Raw genomic sequence first — 18,875 nt, 5'->3', positions numbered from 1 at the left:
GGCTAAAATAGCTGATCTTGTCAGCTGATCTTGTGGAGCATTGATTTCCTGAAGACTACAGCCTTCTTTTTTTTTTTTTTTTTTTGACTACAGCCTTCTTGGCAGGATTTCCCCGGTTGTTTTGGATCTCATTTACTTCAGAATGTGTTTCTTTAATTTCTGTGACATATAGAGATGCAATATTAGTGGCTGGGGCAATTTCTTGCCCCATTATAAATATTAGTTTATGTTTTCTTGGAGGGCTTCCTCTGATTGAGTCAATACTTTAGCATCCATTCTATTCCAGGCATTGTGCTTGATTCTTGAGATACAGTGGTTTCAAAAATCTGTCCCTTGCCCTCAGTCTAGACAGAAAGAGGTAAGTGGGTAGGTAGTTAATATAGCACGTTGAGATTGTTTTTAGGGCTAAAACAGCGTGCAGAGACTTGGAAAGACAGAAAGTTTCCCAAAGGGATGATTTGAAGATAGCTAGGTGGAGAGGTACGGGCTGCAGAGACTTCATTCACGTGTGTATCATCATACTTCAAAATAGGTATCATGTGCTTCCTATCTCTTTCCTCACTTCTGTCCTTGCCCAATACCCTCTTCACAGATTTCCTTTCATTGTTCTTCTGTTTTTAATTCCTTTCTTCCTTTAAAACAGAATCACTTTCTTATGTTCAGAAGTATATTATTAGCAATAAACAAAAGGAGATGAGCAAATCTTCACCAATAGTCCTTACCGAAGATTAAGAGTTCTCTGTTTAAAGTCATTGAAAATTATTGCAGTAATCAGTGTGAGGTACCAGAGAGATCTAAAATTCTAAGGGCATTAAATCATGGGCACTCCCACCCTCAGTGTTTAATTCTTATAGTTTTTAAACCACACACACACACACACACACAATCTTATTGTTACAAACACTGCTACCTTGAGAAAGCTAGAAAATAAGATAAGCAAAAATTAAGAAAAGAAAAGCACTATATTCCCACCATTGGAGATTATCTTTAATATCTTTTTGATTTGCTTTCAGATACTTTTTTATATATGGATGTATTTTTATAAAAAATGAAATGATTGCAAAGCAAGTTGTTTTGTATCTTGGTTTTCTAATGATCTTTCCCTTTGTGAGTCAAAATTTTAATCTTATCTAATAGTCTATCTTGAATCAGATTTTCTCAATTATCTTCATAATACCATTTAGAGCTAGTAGGTCCTACGTGTTGAATCTAGCTTTTATGGCTCTTGGTTTTCTTATATTCTAGCATCATCCTTAATTTTTTCCTCCATTGTACACTGACTTGTTGAACAGATCCGACCAAGGACCCCAACAGAATGATTCGTCTTGGTTTTGTCTGGGCGTCTTCTGGTGCTATCATTGAACTTCCCCCATCCACACTATTTTCTTATGCTGAAAGTTTGGTTTAAACTTCTGCTCAAAAAAAAAAATAAAAAAATAAAAAAATAAACTTCTGCTCAGGTTATGTTAAACATTTTGGCTAGAATATGCCACAGGTGACAGTTTGTGTTTTTTTGTGTGTCACATCAGGAGACATAATGTTTGATGGCTCCACCATTCAGGGGGCTAAATTTGAGCACTGGATTCGGGTGTTGAAAATCTGGTCGCTTTGTGAACGTACACTTATGTTTTTCTCCTGTGACTAGAAAGAAATCTTTAGTATTGCTTTGGCACTTTATAACAGTTAGATTCCCCATAAAACATGCACTTAATGCTTTTTAACACTACTTGACAACCCTTGCCTAGGTCAATAATTTCATTAGGGATCAACAATGATTAAAATCTAATTCAATCCTTCCTTTTCTCTTAGTAGGTAATACTTTTCTATGAAATAACACTTTCTTTCATCAAGTGGTGTTGTTTTGTTTTGTTTTGGTTTGGTTACTCTGTAATATAGTCTAACTGGGGCAGCAAAATAAATGTTTAATATTCCCCATTAGATACATGTTTTCAAAGGAAAAAACTTACTTAATAACTGCCTCAAATGGTGACATCTGGTGAGGAGGGCTTCTTTTTTCAGTATCATTCTCTATTCATGGATTTTCACTGATTCAATCAATGTTCCTATATCCTTGAAACATTTCTGGTCTAAAAAGTTTTAAGTTGAGTAATTCAGTATCAGTTGTTTTACACTGAAGTGCTACTTAAGAGAAACAGATACAGCCAATTCTACAATTTTATGAATATTTTGAAAAAATGAGATTGACAAGATGGTGAAAATCCCTTTCATTACACATGACGAGCCACCTGGCTCAGAGTATGCCCTTCCCCGGTTGCAGTGTGTGAAGTTCAGTCTGTCAGCCTCACAAGATGAAAATGAATTTACTCTTGGAAAAATGGATTTACAAGGCTGAAAGGGAGGCACCATTTCACTAACTGTTCTCTTGTACCATAGGCAAGATAAGATGTCTCTATTTAGAGAATTTTTCTTTTTTATTTCACAATGCAGATATGGAACTTCAGATTTTTTCTTACCCATTTTAAAAAAATGAGTTGATAAACAGCTGACTACTGGCTTAGTGGTGCAGCTCATCACATAGCACATACATTGGAAAGAGGTATATATTTATTTGCTTGTTATTCTGTCTTCTAAAGTGAAGTCAGGGATCCCTGGGTGGCGCAGCGGTAAACCAAGAAGAACATGAAAATGACAAACGTGTGTGAGCGGGTATATATAAGCATGCATACATGCATGCATTCACAGAAAGATGTATTATTGAATTGTAATGTTACTGAATGTCTTGACTTCAGCACTGAAAGTCTCGTGTCTGGGTAAACACTCCAGTCCCAGGCAAAAAGGGATGGTTGGCCACCCTAAAGTTACCAGATAGAAACCACATGGGATTCAGCAACAGATCTCTGATCAGTCTTCCTGTTCTTGACTCAGACATTTAATAAGGCCTTTAATTCAGACATGAGTTAATATGTCAAACTGGCAGGAAAATAACTTATTAAGTACATAAGAATATGAATTCAAGTAAGTATGAGGAATGCACTAAAAGTCTTTAAAACTGCCAGTATGAAAAGGATCAAGAATTGTACTCCCTATTTTTTCTTCAGAAGAGGTAATATAGCTGCCAGTATTTCTGAATATTCCAGCCAAAGCTTGGAAAATAGCATGGCGGAAGGTACGAGGTACTTGAGTTGATTTTCACGATGGAATTTTATTTATACAGAGACCATTCATTGACTGTTTAGTTAGAAAAGACCTTAAAGAGTTATATAATCTATCTTTCCACATCTAGTCAAGGCCACAATTAGATCATGATGGGATTCTACCCAATATATTTTTAAAGACCCTCAAATAAAGAGATGTTCCATTATTAATTTTATGCCTCGCCTGAAACTCTCATCCTTTATATGGAACTAATTACTTTTCTGGTTGATGCTAGAGAGTGTGAATAGCCAGAAACCATTCTCTGACAAAGGTTAGAAGATTATTTTTTCAATTTCCTTTAAGTATTTTAATTCTAGAAGCTTTTAACTTTTCTTCAAAGTTTGTACTTTTAAACTTTTGATTACATCTGTGCTCTGCTCCAAATCCCTAATGCATACATTTGGGTATGTTCTGCATTCCTAATAGCTCCTAGGTGATGCTGATGGTTCAAGGACCATAGTCTTGCTTGCTTGCTTAATTGAAGTATAGTTGACACACAATGTTACATAAGTTTTAAATGTACAACATAGTGATTCAGCAACTCTGTACATTATCCTATGTTCACCACAAGGATAACTACCATCTGTCACCATACAACACTGTTACAACACCGCTGACTACATTCCCTATGCTGTAACTTTCATACCTGTGATTTATTCATTCTGTAACTGGAAACCTATATACCTCCCACTCCCCTTCACCCATTTGCCCCTCCCCCCACTGCCTTGCCCTCTGGCATCCACCAGTTTGCTTATTCTGTATTTATGGGTCTATTTTTGCTTTTTTTTGTTTATTTGCTTTGTGTTTTTTTTTAACCACACGTTGAAGAGCAAGGTTGCAAAGAACTTAGTTATAGCTTACTTCAGACTTTTCTTCTTAACCTAGAAAGACAAATAGTACCCAGTTAGATACAGTCTTTACAGAAAGCAGTGGACATAGATAGAGATGGAAAAACTATTTTAAGGGTATTATTGGTATAGAGAAATATTTGTAAAAACAAAATAAGAAAGCTATTTCTGTAACATAGTGACTAGACTGCGATATAAATATGAATACTATATACAATGGTGACTTATCCTGTAATTGCTGATTGCTTTAGTTATGAATTTTTAATTCACACTTTATAACTAGATTTAGACTTATTTTACTCCCCTTTGATGAAATTATTTTTCTCTACTTATTTTTTCTTTTTCTTTTTTTTTTTAAATGATTTTATTTGTTCATGACAGAGAGAGAGAGAGGCAGAGACATAGACAGAGAGAGAAGCAGGTTCCTTGCAGGGAGCCTAAAGGGGGACTCGATCCCAGGATCCCAGAACCGTGACCTGAGCCCAAGGCAGACGTTCAACTGCTGAGCTACCCAGGTGTCCCAAGTTTTCATAACATGAATATATGAAATTACTTTATACAAAGAAAGTTCACATGTGGAAATGCAGTATTGCAAATACCATAAACCAAATACATTTTTATATTTTGTAATTCAAGCTAACATTTAGATTGGGGTGCCTGGGTGGCTCAGTCAGTTATACATGGGACTCTTGATTTTGTCTCAGGTCCTGATCTCAGGGCTGTGAGATTGAGCCCAGCCTGTGGCTCCATCCTGAGCGTGGAGTCTGCTTAGATTTCCTCTCTCCCTCTGCCCCACTCCACTGGAACAGCTGAGGGCAGCATGGAAAACCTCAAATGTCTCTGTGAGGAGGCCTACCAGAAGACATATCAAAACTGCAGAGGCAAGGCCTCTATCGTACTTCCAAATGCCAAGTCTCCCGCAGAGTACATCTGATTTGTCAAGCCTAGATCACATTCAGAATTCAAGCTGCAAGGCAGTCTGGAAAATGTAGATCTTAAGTTTCTAGTCTCTATGACCTGAGAAGGCCAACTAGAAAAGGGGTGGAATGAATGGTGGTCACCAATACTTTATACCCTGTCCTAGGACTATTGTTCTAGAATAGAAGCTCAACATCTACATGGGATGATGTTCTTTTTTGTCAATTCTGACAAGTCAGTATATCAATCTATCAACAGTCTTCCTGATCTTGGTCAAACCATAAAAGTTTGATATTCTCAGAAACATACCAGAATGAGGCAATCTTAGATTTGAAATAATCGTGTTATTTAAAGATTTTATTTATTTGAGAAGGAGAGAGTAAGCACAAGTGGGAGTGGGGAGGGGCAGAGGCAGAAGGAGAAGCGGGGAGCCCAGTGTGAGATCATGACCTGGGCCAAAGCCAGACACTTAACTGACTGAGACACCCAGGCGCCCCTTGAAATAATCACTTTATTTTTGGATCGGTGCCTTTATATGTATATATATATATATATATATATATATATATATATATATATATATATATTTTTTTTTTTTTTTTTAGCTAGAAAATGCATTCTTCAGGTAAAATATCCCTTGGAAACATTATACATAAGTAAATAAATAAATAGCTACCCTCCTCAAAGTGGCGGTAGGGCTTGTTGGCAGAAATATTTTGGGCTTTCTGTGTATTCCAGGTGGTTGCTTAGGTCTTCCAGATTCCCTTAAAGTTAGCTTGAGACCATGTGATGGCTTTCCGGCCCTAAAACCCCTGTGGATCCTCCATTCCTTTCTTCCCATTACAGACAGTGGAGTCTGTGTATTGATACATAATAGCATCACACTATGATGACAGCTGGACCCTACGCTTACTAGATGGAAGAGGTCTTTTGCCTTATGCTGGTGTTTGTGGGGAGAGAAATAAACATTCATGATAGGATACCATTGAGATCGTATGCCATTGCAGCATAGCCTGGCTCTCTTGACAAATGTGGGCCTGAAGTCCTGCAGTCTCCACCTCTCATTCTTCCAATGCCAGCCTCTTTGCCTCTCCTTTTCTCTCTGCTTTCTACTTGCCTCCCAAGGCAAATCTACATCGCTACTTCCGGGTGCACAGTTTGTAAACCATTACTCTCGGCTTTTCAAGTACCCCCTCCTCTGGTTTTAAAAATATAAAAAACTGTGTGATAAATGAGTATTACTTTATAGATAAATGGAGGATAGGAGTGGGGTAGAAATGATGTTAAAATAGGCACAAGGGGTCCCAATTTCTGAAATAAAAATTACTACAGATACTATATCTAACCACTTGAAAATAGTATATTTGACTAGCAATAGAAATAAAGTTATATTAATCAAATAAATGGGAGCTATATTAATCAATCACAGAACATTCTACCTAATGAAGAACATTATCATAATATACTATAATTAATCAGCTCATGAAAAGCAATCTCAACAAATAGATCACAAAATTCAGAAGGGTTTATTTGAAAGATTGACAGGTTTTGGGGGGAACAGACCTATTGCATAACTCATCCAGGAATTTGATTACTTTCTTTTCCTCATCAAACATTTCCCTGCAATAATCTTAGGCACCAGAGATCAAGCAGTTGACCTCACTGATACATTGGAGGTCAGACTGTTTCTGTCAGCTTCTCTCTGGGATCCATGGTGTCCATGAATGTCTAGAAGGTCAGAAGGAAGAATGTTAATGGACTGAATATGGATCTATCTGCATTTACAAAGCAAGCTTCTAATCCATTCACACCTCAGCTCAGATGCCACCTCTTAGGGAGATCTTCCCTGACCACCTTATCTGAAATAGCTGTACTTTCCTCCCTGATCACTTTCTAGCCCTCGCTTTACCTTATTTTCTTCATACCACTTATCACTGATTGAAATTCTATTGTTTATTGTCCTATTTCTTCACTAGCACGTAAGCCCCACAAAGAGAGGTGCACCTGGGTGGTTCAATAAATTGAGCATCTGACTCTTGGTTTTAGCTCAGGTCATGAGATCAAGTCCTGTATCAGGCTCTGTACTCAGCACAGAATCTGCTTGAGATTCCCTCCCCTCCCCTCATTTGCTCATTCTCTCACTCAAATAAATGTTTAAAAAAAAAAAAAAAAAGCTCCACAAAGAGAGAGCTTTTGTTTAACATCACTGTAACTCCAACAAATACATTGCCTGGTACATTACATAGTAAGAATTCAATATTTCTTATATTTCCTATGGTTCTTTGCCAGACACAGTGGAGAGTTTCCTCTGATCTTTTCTATGAGAACCTGGTAGGGCTTTTGGAGATAAAACTCATTCCACCTTCCCAAGGCTGGATCCCACTCTGGAGTTTTTAATTCTCAAATTTGCACAGAGCCTCCAGCAATTTGTCAATTACAATTTAGGTTTCCTATGCCATAAATGGGTCTCTAGAAGGTTTTTCCTGCGTGGGATTCACCTATCTGTCTCTATAATTTTTGAGGCAGGGGTTTGCCCTATGACCTCAGTTCTCTAATGGATCCCAGAATTGTTGTTGATTCAGCTATTTTTATGTGGATAGGAGAGATAACTTCCAAGTTCTTTTTGTGCTGGACTGGACACTGGAAACCATTCAAAAATTTTACTAAATAAGTGAATAAATGCTATAAGAATGTACAGCTATCAGCTGGCTCACTATTCTAGTTTTGTAAATCTGAACTTTATTTTAATCAATCACAACATAATTATACAGGAAGAGATGAATTCTCATGCCAGTGAATGGCACTTCTCTGATGACTGAACTTTTGGACTGAACATCATATTATTTGCATAATATGGAAAGTGGTATATAAAAGTTACATTATTTATTAATTAATAATTCCTTAAACTGAAAGCAACATATTCTAAATGTATTGATTGTGGTATAGGCTAAGCTGCAATAACAGATACTTCCATAAATCATTGGTTCAAATATAATAGAAGATTATTTCTCTCTCTTACAGTCTGGAAGGAGATGGTTGCCCAGGTTGGGGTGGGCAAAAGATCAGATAGAGCCCCAGGCTGAGTTCAAAGAGAATATGTAACCGGATCCTGGCTGTTTAGTTAGGAAGGATTGTATATGATCCAAATATAAAGTGTGTATATGTGTGTACAGGGCTCAGATGAATCAATTTTAGCATAGCATTCCATTTGAAGAAATATATACTCCAGTAGCCCAACAGAAATTAAAAGACATTTTAATATTTTATGTGCATTTCTCAAGAACTGTTAGGGAGATCTGTGCCATAACCCACAACAATACTTTAAAAAATATTATCTGTCTTCCACACTTCTTTCGTACTCCGTGTTTTTTGCAGTCTTCTCAAAATCCCCCAATTCCCCTGACACCCACCTTTTATGGCTTTTCTGTCTTCTTCCTCCTGCCCCCACCTTATCTCTTTCTTATTTAGATCAATTTAGAATTGAGCTTCTTTTTATGGTTTCATTTCTGCTTTGCTCATTACCTGGATTCTCCACAAGAAAGAACCCAGGGCTGACCCAGAAAGCAAATATCCTTTCCCTTACTTGACTGCAGCTCTGGCCCAGTTGCTCTCCCTGTCTTCTAATTTTGCATTACAAAAACACCAAGAACTAGACTGGCAAAGAAAGACTTGCTTAAGGTGGTGGGGGAAGGGTAGAATCTGCACAGACAGGACTGGGGAGGCAGTGAATACTTACACGTTAAGACGTCTTGTTTCCATCACACATATATCATTAAGAGCTCAAGTGAGGATAATGTGGACTGCTATAACTCCAAAACAGATGGAAAATCTCTCAGTTTAAAAATATTCACAAAGCTAGATTTATGCAGATGTTCCACCTGAAGACAGCGCTGAACAAATTAATGCTCACTGTGGACTATGAAAGTCTAATCTATAAAGTGAAAAGGGAAGAGAAGGAAACTGAAAATTACTGAGCATTTACTCAGTATTGGGTTAAGCTCTTTAAAGAATGTCATGTTATTTAAAATCCCCCCATAACCCTTCAGATCAGTGTTCTCGGCTTGGGGATCTATAGACCATATTCTCACTCATATGTGAGTGCTGAGATTGAAAAATGCTTGTGTTTTCATACCAAAAATAGCATGAAAATGTTTAACACGATATAGTGTGAGTGCCTGACATTAACCTTTTTGATTGTAATGTAGGTGCCTGACATCAAGCTTTTGATTGCTGAGGTATTCATTTCAAATAAGTCCATCTCAAATAAACATACTGCCAGCTGTATGACACAGCTACTAGCTAAACAACTGTGCTAAGGAGTTAGGCTGCCCTCACCTGTGAAGGTCCCTTTTCAGAAAGCCCTGTGTCACCTAGATAGATGATTGCTTGAGTCAACCCAATTTTTCTTTCTTGCACCCCAATTCCTGCTTGGGATGCTGTAAATTCTCCAATAAAGAGTGAACCCAAGAAACCCTAGGGAACCACACTTGGATGCCAATAAAGTCAAAGCCCCAGATCCACACTTCTTCCCTCTCTCTCTACCCATGACCTCACTATATGGCCCTTGGATGTGCTGTGTACCCTCCAGGACCTCCAGTGCTCCCTTATCTTTGGCACTGAGGTGCATCTTGCAAATGTAAAAACACAAAGGCTGGTACAGCCACCACCATTGACTCTGGTCAGCGAAAATGTCTATGGGACCTTGGCATAAATAATATGGACCCAGGTGATTGGCCTCGGGCATTCCTGGGCCAACGCATTACTAACAATTGGCTGGCACTGACAGGAACACAGGGGCATGTTCTAGATCATCAGGAAGATTATCTTATAATCAAATAATTCTAACCAAAGAGTCATATGACTGTATGCTACTGTATGCTACTGTAATTGAGGTAGACTAGTGAGAAAGGCATGCAGTCAGACTTGATCTGTAAATGACATGTGTAAGCCAAGTGAAGGCCAAAATATCTCATACTGTATGAAATAAATGATGACTTTGTAAGAGCTAAAATTCAGAATTGGGCTGAGATTTGAGTCATCACCCGGCATATGGTGGTAAAGTCATATTCTAAAGAACACGCCTAGAAGCAGTATTAACATTTGAGCTGTGATTTGATATAAACCAAAAAAAAAAAAAAGTCATCACATTGTTAATGCTATTTCCTTGAGGTTTGTTGTTTTTGTGAGTATTTAAACAAATTTACAAAATGTGTTGATTTATATCAGGGCGGTATATCAGAATGATTTATATCATTCTTCCCAATTTTTCATCTCTCTCTATCCCAGCATTCTCTGTTCTACAAGCCAAGCTTATGTCTTGTGACTTCGCAGCACCCCTCACTAGAGAAGGCAGAATGCCGTAGGAAGCTGGAAAAGAGGCAAGCTGTTTATGTGGCAGCAAAACACTGGCAAAACCGTTGCTTTCAGTGGCCCAAAGGCAAAAAAAAAGTACTTAATGAACCTGTGGCAGACAGAAAGGTTCTCAATCAGAATCTTGATAATGTGAACAGACTGTAATTTGCTGCATTCAAAAAGGTACAACAAGAAAGTGATGAGCTCAGAAAAACTGGCCACTTTGCAGGCAAAATTGAGAGGGGATGTAGAGAACCTAGAAATTCCAGAAGCTGTAGGGTTGATAAATAAAATTGTTTCTCCTTTCCATTCAGTAAGAGATAAAATTTAAAAACACCTTGTATTTGAAAGACCTACTAAAAAATAGCCTCACAGAAATGACAAAATCCAGGCACAACCTCATTAAGACCGACCTTAAGGCAATGTCTGGCAGTAGATACCTTCACCTGGACAAAATGACTTTTGAGAAAAGTGATTATGAACTCAAAGTACTTGTAATTAAGTCTAGAGAGAGACAGGCCTCACAAAAACTACAGTGTGGATTTTGGCACATGGAGTGGCTGTAATTAACGGCATCAAAAATCCAACAGGTTTTCAAGAGCCATGTTTGCAAAAGTGCTGCCATGCTAGATGAAGAGGTTGACTTTGAGATGGATCAAAAAGCTCTGGGATCCCAACTTTCTAAGGGTAGCAAGTGGGTGAGAGAACTGCTCATGTTCGGCAATACTATTTCAGATGTGGCCCCAAAGGGTGGAAAGAAAAATCACACCGGAGGCAGAGCAGGGCTGTGGAGAACAATGGACTGGGCCCTTTGTCCCAGGGAGCAGAGCCAGGGCCCGAATAAAGGACTGTTCCCTACCCTAGTGGAGAAACTGGCTGATATATCCCTGTTTCAGAGTGTCTGTGGACCAGTTGACCCCATATGCCTTCCAATCTTCCCTTTTTTCAGATAGGAGAGTTTACTGCTAAATCTTGTCCCTGTTTTATGATTGTATGTTGGCAGAGGGTGACAGATTCCTTGGTTTTGTTTTGGCTTGTAAATATCTAGATTGGGAAGAGCCACATCTGGCCCCAGGGTAAAGCACAGATCCTGAACTTTGAACCCCATGCTATGACTGGATGAGACTTTTTAATTAAAATGTCTTGAGAGGCAGGGGTGGGGGGAGTATGTTGCAAAAGGGAGCAAAGTGAATAATTATTATTTGAAGGAGACTGTGGTGGATTAAGCAGCTGTCATTCTCAATTCTTCATATACTTCCTCTTATAGATCTATTCATCCATGCTCTTTGCCTTGGGACTTTGCAGTACCTCGACTAGAGTAAACTAAGATATTTCCTTGCCCCATTGAAGCTGGACCTGGCTGGAATGTTAATAAACATGATGAGGCTTTAAATATGTGTGCATGGTTTGGCATTGCCTCTTTAGTCCAGTAATACATCATTAAAAAAAACCTAAACAAAACTCAAAGAGCCAAAAAACCCAAACAATAACAACAACAAAAACCCCATACTCCGTGTAGCCTCTGATCTCAAAATGAAGACTTGAGGAGAACTGATTCTACTTGTAACCTGGGGCTAGTCTTTACCTAGTCTACCTGACATCAGCCAAACCCAGCTGTGAATAAAAAAAAAATAAAAAAAAATAAATTTAATGTGCAAGCAACAGAGATCTTTGGTGCTTTCATTTATGCAATCAGTATTAGTTGACTAATAAAATTCACATAAGGAATATAAGTATAAAGAATTCATACCTCATTTTATGTTTATACATCGCTCATGTCATTAAGTTAGAAAACATTTTGAGTTAACAATAGAGTTCAATTTTTTTTAAAGATCTCCATGGATTTATCAAGTTTTAGAAACTTTGCCTCAGAGAGTTCTGATTAAACCCATTTTCTACTATCTGTCTTTCTGCCTCTTTTATTAGTTTTAAGTATCTTCTCTTTTGGTTAGGTGACTATTAAAATTTGCTCTAAGGGCATAAAGAGATTAAAAGAAAGAAAAAAGTTTTCTAAGAAGAAAGATAGAAAGGAAAAAGCTAAACTGCTGAATTCAGATGATGCAATTTGGCAGAATAATATAAGCAGAACTGTGAATGTCCAAACCCTGTCAGAGATTTTCACCATCAAAGGATTGACGTACCAGGTTTGCGCATCCCTACTGCGGCAGACAAGGGCAGCTTTCAAAATACTTCCAAACTTGGGACTATTCATCAATAAGGCTGATACTAACATCAAAATGTCAAAATGTGCAGCCTAAAAAAAAAAAAAAAAAAAAAAGATAGAATCTTGCAGAATTAGACCAGGAATGAGAGGCCCTTGGGGAATAAAAATGCAGATTACAAAACAAATAGAATCTTTTAATATTCAAGAGACATTTTTTTGTTGAAGTTTTCCTCACTAGACCATAATTTGAGTAGCTTCAGACATTAATCACATCATGGAGGGGTGAACCGCCCCCCACCCCTGATTTATTTTTTATGTGTCTCACTGTTAACAAACTTTTTTATATTTAGAAAAAACTTGAAAGCTCCTTGGGGATTTGCACAAACTGTTCCTAAGGTGGGCCATACAGAACCCTGTGGTCAGTCACTCCATGAAGGGAGCTGTGGCTTCCTTCAGTCTTTACCTCCTTTAGGTGAGCGGAGAGGAAAGGCTAGAGCAGCTCAAGCACCTCCCAGTCTGTCTAGAGGGAACTATAGTGACTACACAGGTTGCTTACACACAGGTAGGCTGATAACAAGAATGTCTTGTTTATGAGCATTACTTCCTCAAGGAGTGTTGTGGGGATACTAACGTGGTAAAAAGAAGGAAAGGAAAAACTAACAAGGAAAGGAGGTTAAGTCCTCCACCTCCAGCCATCTAGAGCCAATTTTCTCACTTTAGAAAACTTCATTTCTGAAAGCTCTCAAAAACCTGCCCACTTCTTAATTTACTGACCATCTCTTGGGTAAGGGTACTCACCTCCTTCATATGACATGTTGGGGCACATTTGCTCTGGAAGCAGTTTGGAATCAGAGAAGAATGGTTATCCCACAAATGTGGGGTCTCTTTCAGGGAATGATGCAAAGTCATTCAGTTTCAGGAGGTGAAACTTAGAAAGGTTGCTCTTGCAGATTCAGGGTCCTGGGGAGGTCATTCTGGTTTGGAGGCTCTCAGCAAGCCCTTGTGTCCAGGCTTCTTTGTCATTGGTAGCCCGAGGGATAAAGAGAGCAGCTGTTTAGCCAGGGCAAACTCTGTTCTGGAACCACTGTGAGAAAAATAATACTTCAAATCAAATTCCTATCAAAAAAATTCATGGATTTTTGGTCAAAATTAAGACTCGCACAGTTATCTTTATTATTGGTTGATTGATTGCTTTTCCCATGATCATAGGTGAGACCACTTCGTTTCCATCTTTACCTTTTCTACATTCTCCTTAGCTCCTTTTTTTGGGGATGCTAATCCAATTATTTGTGTTGTGGGGGTGGTAATGGAAAAAGAGAGTGGCTGCAATTATGGAAGGAGTGGAGGTATGGATCTTATTTTCAGTGCAGTTTTTACAGTAGATTTCCTTTAAAAATTACATTGAGCAGGGATACCTGACAAAAATATTACTAATACATAACTCTGAAATTAGATATAGCTATGTCTTATGTAGACCACTGTACATATCCTTAACTTGAGTAATTAATTTTGGATAGATACATTGCATTATTTTTATTTTAAAATTCTTTTAAAATCAGGAAAATTATTCTGTTTTAACAAATACAGAGGACAAACTGGTAGTTGCCAGAGGTGAGGTTTTTTGGGGAGGGGAATGGTGAAATAGATAAAGGGGATTAAGAATATAGACTTATCATGAAGAGTGATGAGAAATGTATAAAACTGCTGAATCATTATATTGTGCACCTGAAACTAATATAACACTATATTAATTATACTTCAATCAGGTTTTCTTTTTAAAAAAACAACATTTTTGTTGAAATATTTCAAGTTATTTAGAGGTACATAAAAAATGTTCAATCTCTCTGATAACAGTTTAACACTTTGGTGTATATTCTCCCAGACATTACACATACCTCCATATATAAATGGACTTTAACAAGCTTTTCTCCCTCTAGTTTTCATTGATGCTCTTCCCATGTGAGTTTATGTAATATAATTCATTCTTCTAAACAATTACACAGAATTGTATGTACTAGAATTTATTTAATCATCCCTTTATCGATTGGGCATTTAGGTTACTTCTAATTAAATTTATATTATAAACAATGTTGAAAAACAACTATGTAGAAATACTTTTTTACTCACTTAGAAAATTCTCTATAGGAAAGATTCCTAGAAATGATATATTTGATTGGCCTTTGTGCTTTTAAAATATTCATAGAAGCTATCTGATTATTTTCCAAGAATTTTACTAGCTTATAAATGCATCAAAAATAGATAAATTTTGGGATGGCTGGGTGGCTCAGTGGTTGAGCATCTGTCTTTGGCTCAGGTCATGATCCCAGGGTCCTGGGATTGAGTCCCACATCAGGCTCCCCAAAGGGAGCCTGCTTCTCCCTCTGCCTGTGTCTCTGCCTCTCTCTCTGTGTCTCTCACAAATAAATAAATAAAATCTTTTAAAAAATAGATAAATTTTCTTCCAAATTCCTTTGAATTTTTATGCAATCATAGAATTCATTTAAAAAAAGGACATTTATATTCCTAACCTCCAAAGTAATGGTATTTGGAAGTAGAGCCCTTGGGGGGTAATTAGGTTTAGAAGTGGTTATAAGTGTGAAGTTCCCATGATGAGATGAGTGTCCTTATAAGAAAAGGAAGAGCATGAACTCTCTCCATCCCTCTTTCATCCCCCTCCTCTTCTCTCTGCTGTGTGGGGACAGTGTGAAAAGGCAGGCATCTGCAAACTATGAGGAGGATTCTCATTACATTCTCAACATGCTTCACACCCTGATCTCAGACTTCTCAGAGAAATGGATTTCCATTGTTTGTCACCCAGTTTATAGTATTTGTTTTGGCAAAGCCAACTGACAAATACAAGAGTTTTCTTTCCAGTTAGGGTGTTCTCAGCTGCAAGTGATAGAAAGCCTAATTAGGTGGGGCTTAAGCATTAAAGACATTTGTTACCCTCCCCCCGCCCCACCCCTTAAGAACTTCAGGGTTTCAGGGAACTCCAGGGCTTGATAACCTCACAAATCTATCAGGGGCCTGGGTTCCTTTATCTTTGCACTTCATTGTTCACACTGTGTTCCTACACATATGTAGGAATTCCTGCCTTTTCTCATGATCTCGAAATTGCTGCCACAGTTCTAGGTGTCATATTCAGACAATTTTTATTTATTTATTTATTTATTTATTTATTTATTTATTTATTTTAAGATTTTATGTATTTATTTGACACAGAAGGAGAACCAGAGAGTACAAGTAGGGAGAACAGCAAAGGGAGAGGGAACAGCAGGCCCTCCACTGAGCCCGATGTGGGGTTCGATCCCAGCACCCCAGGATAGTGACATGAGGCCAAGGCAGCCACTTAATGACTGAGCCATATGGTCACCCCCAGATAACAACTTTTTGAGGCAGAAATGGTAATATGTGTGACATTCTCAGAGTGAGGAAACCTTTGCAGCCCTCTCTAGCATATTTAACGCTAATGTCTCACTATGCAAAATGTAGTCATAGACAATGAGATTGCCATGATTATCTTGCTTCAGTGAAGACTTGCCCTCTGGGCTGGGAAGAAGCCTACCCTTCTTGTAAAATTGATTGCTTTAGTTCTGTATTGCTAGAAAACAAATTACCCCCTGAATTTAGCAGCTTTAAAGAACAAACATTTATTATATCACACAGTTTGTGAGAGTTGGAATCTGGGAGTGGCTTAGCAGGGTGGTGGTGCCAGTTGAAGGTCTTTAATGAGGTTACAAAGAAGTTGTCAGCAAGCACATGAGAAAATGCTCCACATCACTGGCCATCAGGGAAATACAAATCAAAACCACAATGAGATCCCACCTCACACCAGTGAGAATGGGGAAAATTAACAAGGCAGGAAACCACAAATGTTGGAGAGGATGCGGAGAAAAGGAAACCCTCTTACACTGTTGGTGGGAATGGGAACTGGAGCAGCCACTCTGGAAAACTGTGTGGAGGTTCCTCAAAGAGTTAAAAATAGACCTGCCCTACGACCCAGCAATTGCACTGCTGGGGATTTACCCAAAGATACAGATGCAATGAAACGCCGGGACACCTGCACCCCGATGTTTCTAGCAGCAATGTCCACAATAGCCAAACTGTGGAAGGAGCCTCGGTGTCCAACGAAAGATGAATGGATAAAGAAGATGTGGTTTATGTATCCAATGGAATATTCCTCAGCCATTAGAAACGACAAATACCCACCATTTGCTTCCACATGGATGGAACTGGAGGCTATTATGCTGGGTGAAATAAGTCAATCGGAGAAGGACAAACATTATATGGTCTCATTCATTTGGGGAATATAAAAAATAGTGAAAGGGAATAAATGGGGAAAGGAGAAAAAATTAGTGGGAAATATCAGGGAGGGAGACAGAACATGAGAGACTCCTAACTCTGGGAAATGAACTAGGGGTGGTGGAAGGGGAGGAGGGCGGGGGGGATGGGGGTGACTGGGTGACGGGCACTGAGGGGGGCACTTGATGGGATGAGCACGGGGTGTTATTCTATATGTTGGCAAATTGAACACCAATAAAAAAGAAATTTATAAAAAAAAGTTGTCAGACTGAGTGGCAGTAATCTGAAGGCTTGACTATGACTGGAGTATCTGCATTCAGAATGACTCAGTAACATGGCTGTTGGGGGTGAGGGGAGCTCAGTTCCTGGTTGGCTTTGGCTGGGGTGTCGGCTCCTTGCTGGATGTTGGTGGGGTGTCAGGTCCATGCCATCTGAGCCTCTCCACATCTGGGCTGCTCATGCTTGGCAGCTAACTTCCCGGAGGGCAAGCATTGCGAGGGAGTGAGTAGTAAGCTGCACTGCCTTTAGCGACCTAGTACCCCAAGTCATGCACTGTCACTTCTACTTTATTCTATTCATTAGAAGTGAGTCACCATTAGGTTCTGTCTCTTACAGAAACAAGTATCAAAAAATTTGTGGATATATTTCAAAACCATCAGAGAAAAGTAAGTGCGGCAGCTCTTTCACAAGAGAAGAAATGAGGGTGGCTGATGAGACAATTGATTATTTTTTTTTACCTTCCATTCTTGGTTTGCTAGGTTTTTAAAGATTGTGTACACTTGAATTTTATCAAAAATCATTTCAATTATAGAAGCAAATGGAACTTTTTTCTCTTTTAATGTGTTGGATTATATTCTTAGATTTTTCTAATGCTGAAGCACCTTATTAGTAGTGGGATAAATCTTTATTGTCATTCTGTATTATTATTTTTTGTACATTGCTTATTTGATGTTGCACCTGTGTTCAAAGGTGAGATGCATTTCTTCTTTATTCTTCTATTGTCTTGTCAGGTTGTGGTATTAAAGATATGTTAACCTCATAAAATGATTTGGGAAGCCTTTCCTCTTTTTCTATTCTCTGAAAAATAAACCATGTCTAGCTGTCTCTCTTGCTCTCTCTCTTTTTGCTGTCCTTGCTTAGCCTTTTTTGGCTCCAGGGATATCTTTTAATTTGAAAATTTGTCTTTCTTAAGAGTGTGGTGTTTTCAACCACTGCCTTTTTTTCTCTCTAATAATCATATTTAGCTTCTCGTTTCACAAGGATCCCACAGTTACAGTCCCTCTGATTTATTTAGGGAACAGTTTTTCAGACTTTATTCTGCTAAAAATGTGACAGTTTCTGTGGAACTCTAGCCTAGTACTTTTGCAAAGTTTTAAGTAGGCATCCCTCCCTCTCAGTGCATGATTCCCTTTGGCTCCATGGATATCCTGACTCTACCCAAGGTGGCTGAGAGAGTTCTTGTTGGGAAGATGGTAACACACTTCTCTGGCAATTTTCTCCTGTTAGTGCTTGGACTCACTTATGAGCACTTGGTGCTGGTTTCTTCATAAAGGGGACCTCATTTGCTTTGTATACTACAGAAACCCTTCCCGATACCTGTTTTACTGGTGATACTCGTCCTTGATTTCTAGCACTTAATGGATTTATTCCTTTTACTCTTTGGAAATTTCAATGAGCTTTTGGGAGGAAGGATAATAAACCTTCGTGTTGTCCATCCAACCTGCCATTTAGACTACAAGTCTGTTGCTGCTACTTACTATGCACATAGAACTTGACCTCCACACAAGCATGTCCACAACTATGGTATTTAGAATCCATTATCTTTTAATATATACATTATAAAAATAACATATGCATACTATAGAAAACGTGGAAAATGCAAAAATGTGAAAAGAAGGAAAAAAGATCCATTGACCAAACACCTCAAAATAATGGCTTGTATCAGACCTGGTATTTTCTTGTAATTCTGTTAAATATTTGTAATCATACATATATTTTTATATCTTTTTTTTTTTTTGAGAGAGAGTGAGAGAAAGAGCTTGAGCGGAGGGAAGGAGCAGAGGGAAAGGGACAAACAGACTCCATGCTGAGCACAGAGCCCTGTGTTAGGCTCGCTTCCAGAACCCTGAGATCAT

General features: G+C 38.4%; 1 protein-coding gene and 1 long non-coding RNA gene across 3 annotated transcripts in view; one reads left to right on the top strand and one right to left on the bottom strand.

Moving 5' to 3' along the window:
- Window positions 1–18,875, top strand: part of LOC144309646 (uncharacterized) — a 186,096-nt gene that overhangs the window by 12,260 nt on the left and 154,961 nt on the right. The gene's annotated exons all lie outside the window — the stretch shown is intronic.
- Window positions 6,503–18,875, bottom strand: part of LOC144309644 (outer dynein arm-docking complex subunit 2-like) — a 266,940-nt gene continuing 254,567 nt past the window's right edge. Inside the window, exons 25-28 of the transcript XR_013375578.1 lie at window positions 13,237–13,522; window positions 12,416–12,528; window positions 8,659–8,853; window positions 6,503–6,650 (exon numbers count right to left, since the gene is read on the bottom strand). The gene's annotated coding sequence lies outside the window, so the exon portion shown is untranslated. The remainder of the gene's footprint in view (window positions 6,651–8,658; window positions 8,854–12,415; window positions 12,529–13,236; window positions 13,523–18,875) is intronic.

This window comes from Canis aureus, unplaced genomic scaffold, assembly GCF_053574225.1.
Source record: "Canis aureus isolate CA01 unplaced genomic scaffold, VMU_Caureus_v.1.0 ptg000132l_RagTag, whole genome shotgun sequence".
Lineage (NCBI taxonomy): Eukaryota > Metazoa > Chordata > Mammalia > Carnivora > Canidae > Canis > Canis aureus.
Note: the sequence above shows the minus strand (reverse complement) of the source record. Positions and strands in the feature narration are given on the sequence as shown.